General features: G+C 33.9%; 1 long non-coding RNA gene across 1 annotated transcript; it reads right to left on the bottom strand.

Annotated features, from left to right (window-relative positions):
- Positions 1-4,171: 4,171 nt before the first annotated feature.
- On the bottom strand, positions 4,172-6,072 carry LOC136233965 (uncharacterized). Its single transcript, XR_010690999.1, has 4 exons — positions 5,955-6,072; positions 5,659-5,809; positions 5,177-5,323; positions 4,172-5,028 (listed from the first exon to the last, which is right to left on the bottom strand). It is a non-coding gene; the product is annotated as an uncharacterized lncRNA (long non-coding RNA).
- Positions 6,073-6,348: the final 276 nt, after the last annotated feature.

The raw sequence follows: 6,348 nt of genomic DNA, 5'->3' as shown, positions 1-6,348 counted from the left end.
AAAATAAAAAATGATTAGTTTTCCATACAAATTACATTTTGCAAAAACTTTCTCTTTGGACCATTTTGTGATGCAACACAATTTCCTAAACCCTTTTTGTTATAATGACTACATTCAAATAGTTTCTGATTTTCCAGCTTCACTATTTGTTGCTTGCAGATACTTGTATCCAAGGGCGGAACCAGGGCGGTTGGGGGGCTTGGTCTGGTAATATTTTGGAGAGAATTATATTAACGCTATGTGCTATTATTTCAATGTTTAAATGTATATGAGAGTTAAGAATGCGTATTTGTATTTCTAGTTGTTATATCCATGTAAATAGAGAGACTTCATATTTGATGTCATTTAGAACCATGAAGGAACATACGTTTGTGCTCCAATCATCCTCAATAGAATACAAACAAGCTATTGTCCCTAAAATAGTAGCAAGAAAACACAAAGATTTTAACTTTCGTAATGCATCAGCATATTTTCTCGGCACTCACGATAACAAAAAAGATATTGTAGTCCCGATTGCAGAATGTCACCGGCGAAAACCATCCTTGGTGATGGGGATGATAAGAGACATGAAGTAAGTTGAGTCTAAACTTTCACATGATAAATACTGTTAAAAATGCAAATTTGAGCTACTTTTCTTATTCAAACTAATTTAGTATCGTATGTTGAGGTTGTTGTTTGCTAGTGCTATGACAAATTGCACATATCACTTCCAATTATGAGGAAATGAATTTTTCATGGGATAAAGTACAAAAATAAGTTTGAGATTTTTTGGACAGTATTAATTTAGGCTTCTTGTAAAATAGCACCAATGTATGCTTATGTTACAAAAGAATAATTTATTCCTCGATAACGGAACGTGACAGGTCATTAATATTACTCCATTAAGCTATGCTAACTATATGTGGAAACAGAAATCCCAATTTAATGGAGTAATATCAATCATGTGTCATGTTTTGTTATAGCGATAAACTACTTTGTACACGTTAACTACATTGGTATTATATTGTAAACCTTAAGCATATTTTTTTACCTTATCTTATCTCTTAATTTTTTCCACAATTATAGTTGATCATGTTTTGTGATTCCATTAAGATATATATTTGTTTTAAATATCTTCTCTAGGTCTAATATCATTAATTCTTCTTGTTCTGAATTTACGGCAGAGAGGGTCAATATGATCATGTCTGAATAGTTGCTTGCCATATAACTCTATGTTCTGTTTTTTTTTTTTTTGAATTAAAGAAGCAATATTTGAATAAACACATGGCCTATAAAGATATTAGCATGTTTAATGCATTAAAAAGTTTTTCAGTTCACTGCAGTATTCATTTATATTTGTGAACTATATATATATATATATATAAAATGATAATTCATTATTAGTTATTGATTATTGCTCAGTTGGTGCTTATTTTACTCCTCATATCATCAATGTTAATGCTGGCATACTTAACTTATTTTGTTCCACATATTAAATCCACAATATATTATACACACATAGACCCACTATATAATATGATTCAAATGAGCTGTGACTTGACCCATTATCTTTATGTTCTCAATCTGGGACATATTGAGGATGCCTTCACAAGACAACATGATTGATAAGCTGGTGATTTGATGACTCGTGGAGAATTTCCGGTGAACTTCCGTCTCTGTGGGGGTGTCGTTGGGTTCGACGGGGGAAGCTCCGATGCCAAAGTCAGTAAGGAAGAACAAGAGAGCAAACTGAATTGACAAAGGGTAAGGGAATGTGTACCTTGATAGCCGGAGACATAGGCTATATATAGTCATGAAGTTGTAACTTCCAGTAACTAGAAAGTCTCCATTAATGTCCCATTAATGGCGGTTACAGGTTACCTTTAAGTTGGCGGTTAGCGAATTGATAGCTTATTAATAGACTTTATTGCCGGATCGGCCCAGCCGTTCTTAATGGCGGATTGAGTGTTTATGGAGATTCGCCTCACAGGTTCGCCAGCGGGTCTCTTTTGGTGAGTCCTTGGTGATCCGCCCGTCGGATCTCTTTGTTTCAATACGCCGTGGTATTCCCGTATCAGGTGACCAACACGTGGCATTCTTAGGCAAATATCTCTTTTGATCCTTGGGATAATATCACCATGTTATCATGATTATAATCTGAACGTAAGATGGGGTAAAAAGAAACCTCGTACGCAGCAACACAAAAAATCAAAGAGTCAACGATGTGTTTTGTGGACTTTTAATTCCAATGCAAGAGAGGGCAACTCATCTAATTTGCCTAGTCAAATAATAGGAGAAGTTGAGGTAAGATTTCTCTTGTTTTATTTAATGTCTCAACTCCGCATCAACATGAGATGACTTTGTTTCTACTGAACTGAGGTTAAACTCTATGCCTTCTCGGGAACAGCAACCCAGCAACTTCTTCTTGGTGAGCTGATTAACATTCGCAATATGCTTTCTTCTTAGGAGCAGCAAAAGAGCAGCAAAAGAGATGTAGGCTACTGCAATGAGTGCTCCACAAGTAGAACAGAATGATATTATGATTCAATCGAGATCAACCACATACCTCAAACAAGACAATAGATGCATGTTATGTGGAAGGAAAGAGAAGCTCATTCAATGCGATAGTTTCTATCTCTAAATTCTGTTCAAACTGATGATAGACAAGAGTTATGGTCAAACAAGCAAGAAAAAGATTGGATTGATGGACAAAAACATAGTTGTTCTTCGGAGCACTTATACCAAATTAGAAGAAAAAAAATTATGGAGCACTAATTGCAGTCTAGCATTAAGATGGTAAGAATTACTAATTTTTTGTTTATGGTAATTTATCCCTCCTACTTTTTAAGTTTGCTTTATTTATCCCTCCTTAGGAACAGTTGTTATTATAATCAAATGCCATTATCATATCCTATTTGTCATCTAATAAGTTTACAACCTTAATTTAAAAAAGGAAACGTTTTAGGGATACTTTTATTGCTCAGAATTAGATGAATTTTATTAGGAATTCTATTGAAATTGATAAGGCTTGTGTGGTTTCTTTTTCTGTTTTTGTCATGTGACATTGATGTGATTCTAATTGCATAAAATGCTATTTCTTTATCTTTACAATTGCATAAAATGATAAGTTCTTTTGTTGTTTTAGTTTGCAACTTCTTGATTATTATTTCGTTAATGGTTGTTGCATCAGTTTTTGTTTCTTGCTATCTATTTTTGGCTACTAAAGAGTCATCCAATTCATTTATAAATCAAATATCTTCCTTAATATGCCATGATTGCAAATATCATCCAATTCATTTATAAATTCAACAATACAGGCTTCAACAGTGGAATAAATTATTACCCAAAAGTTTATGTAAATTACGTAAAAGCTTATATGGTCTAAAACAGGCATAACGAATGTGGCATCACAGTCTCACTCAAGCTCTTTGTGAACTGGGTTTCTTTTGCTCGAAGGCTGACACATCACTTTATTATTTATCATCTAACGAGACTCGACTATTTTGTCTCATCTATTTGGACGATATCTTGGTCCCAGGGTAATTCGACACTCGCTATTATGAATCTTATCAAACAGCTACAATCTCGTTTTCCGATTCCAGATATGGGACGTCTATCCTACTTCCTCGGCAAGCGTCTTGGTCCACAACCACTCTCTCTCTCACTCAGCACAAAGATATACTAGACCTCTTACATAAATCATACATGCATGAATCAAAAGGTATCTCCACGCCAGCTTGTCCTTCCATGAAACTCACTTTGGAAGTTGGTGATCCATTTGCAAATCCTACCTTCATGTTGCCTTTTCGGTTAACAAGGTGATCCAATTTATGCACCAACCGCGTCATACATATTGGAAGGCAGTTAAATGGATCCTTAGATATCTTCAGTCAACACCATAATTTGGTCTTCAATTTTGCAAAATCACCTCAAGTCAACGTTTGGTTTTGCAGTATATGTCGGCAATAACCTCGTCTTTTGGAAATCCCGAAAGCAACGCATAGTTTCACGTTCTTCTACTAAAGCAGAGTACCGGTTACTTGACGGCAAACCCAATTTTCCACGAAAACGTTAGGAACTGGACTTCCATTTTGTACCGGAAAAATCATATCATATCCTTTCATTCATCCGTGATAATATAGGGGCAAATATGTAGGGAATGGTTACAAAAGACCTCATAAAAAGAAATAAGAAAAAAATGGGGGAAATGGGAACTTACTAAAAAAAGTCCAAAAATTGGAACTAAATATTTCTGAAATTCTTTGCCATCTTTGTGAGTTTCAATACGTGAAGAGTAGTTACAAACTTCAATCCTTGAGAAATGCAGCAAATGATAATTTGAACTTTACATGCATTAATATGCTAATAGAACTTTGTACATAACACATTGTTAACATCAATGTCAAAGATTCAGATTTTATGACAAATATAGCCGCCATGTTGATCCAAATCTAATTTGGATCAATTTATCAAATTTTGTAAAACTTGGTGATATTTCACAACAATGCTCACCGTAGCTGCCTTGGGGCGACTATATTTTTGAAAAGGCAAAGCACTAACAAACTCACCAAAAAGTTTTCAAATTGATCAGATGAGGGAAGATCCTTCAACTTCAGATCATAATTGGCATTCCATACGAAATTCTATGGCTTACTTTGATCCTTAAGATTTTTGAGACCACTGGCTCAACTTCAGAGAGGATTTCCTGTTCGTTGTGGATGTAAAAAGGTCCAACCTTTCTCTAGTTGCAGTAAACATTGAAGCCATGTTGAAACTCATCAGGGTTTGAGCTTATAATCATCATGAATCATATATACACATACACATCTCTGGATTTATAGAGACGTTTCAATCCTACATAATCAATTTAACCTACAATGGCAAGGAAGACTAGAACATATGCAGCGGCATTGTAAACACACGATGAAGACCAAGAAGATCTCAAGGAGGATGATGAAGAAGAAAAACAAATCAGTAGCAATCTGACTGGATCATTGGGAAAGAAAAACATCATTGGGAAAGAAACTAGCTGTCCAATCTGACTGGAAACTGTTTAGAAAACAAATAGCATTTGAATAATCCATTTGCTCATGCAATTTGAGAACACAATGAACCAATATAAAAACATCATATTTTTCACTTTAAGCAACACAGGTTAACAATAATAAGAGATTTGTTATTTTAGAACTCAACTTACATAGTTTATAATTCGCCGGCAACGTTCTGCAATCATTGCTAGAATATCCATTTTTTTCCTTGGGAGTTGTATGAGTGAGAACATGGACTGATGAAGCAGTCACATCTAGACATGGATTTTCTTCCAATTTCTTTACCATTTTTTTTCCTGCAAAAATTAAAATTATCATATGAATCATAATTAGAACATCTAGGGTTTTGAAGGATGGCTAGATGTATTCATGTTCCTGGCTAATCATTTTTCCTGCAGCCAATTTGTTTCAAACCATCACAATCAACTGAAATTGTTCAGATTTCTTTTAATTTCTTACACACTGCAACCTAGATCTATTCAAATTGGTTTTATTCATATACATATAAAGATCTTATTAGAATTTAATCTAGATTTGTACACGTTTATTTTATCTTAAATATACCAGGCTATTCCCAGTTGGTTGTAATAAAATAAGAATAATAAAAAAGACTAAGTTCACAATAGCTTACCTTCCTTGCTCGCCTAAGCAGCCATGGTTACATCTCTCTCTCACTCTCTCTATTTAGTGAAGGCAGTGAGAGCTCTGTATGTTTCTTTATTGATTTTATTTTTCTGATAATTGGACCAGTTTTTTCTAGGCTTCCCAGCTTGAACTAAGATCTAATCAAATACAATACTCAAAATTAGATCGATCCAAATCTAAAATCATCATCTTTGACAATAACTTTATTTATTCTTTTCATAAGATGTCTGAAAAATAGAAGTAATTATGAATAAGAGACAAAGATGAAGAAAAGATATTGACCTGGTCCTCTTTCGCAAACAATAAAGATGAAGATAACTGTGAAGGTGAAACTCTATCTAGATGGTTTTCAAATATAGTGAAGGTGAAAGGAAGAGACTACAAATTTAAAGACCTGTAATTAGGGTTTTACGGAAGCAGTTAACATGTAAAAGGGAAAAGCCAAATCCTCATATCTAGAATATTGGGCTTTATATTAGAAGAACCCAAATTATTTGTTTTGGTTCTTTTTCAAAAATAAATAATAATTTATAAGAAATTAAGGGAGCTGATTTTTTTTTTTCCCAAAGTGAGTTGAAATTAATATTATGGAATCGCAATTAATTTTTGACATTTAAAGTTGTTATTTTGCAAATTGTTAGGCTTAACATTTTATAGATAGAGAAATTCCTACCAA

The sequence above is a fragment of the Euphorbia lathyris genome, chromosome 6 (assembly GCF_963576675.1).
Source record: "Euphorbia lathyris chromosome 6, ddEupLath1.1, whole genome shotgun sequence".
NCBI lineage: Eukaryota > Viridiplantae > Streptophyta > Magnoliopsida > Malpighiales > Euphorbiaceae > Euphorbia > Euphorbia lathyris.
The sequence above is the reverse complement of the archived record's forward strand: the minus strand, read 5'-3'. Positions and strand labels throughout refer to the sequence as shown.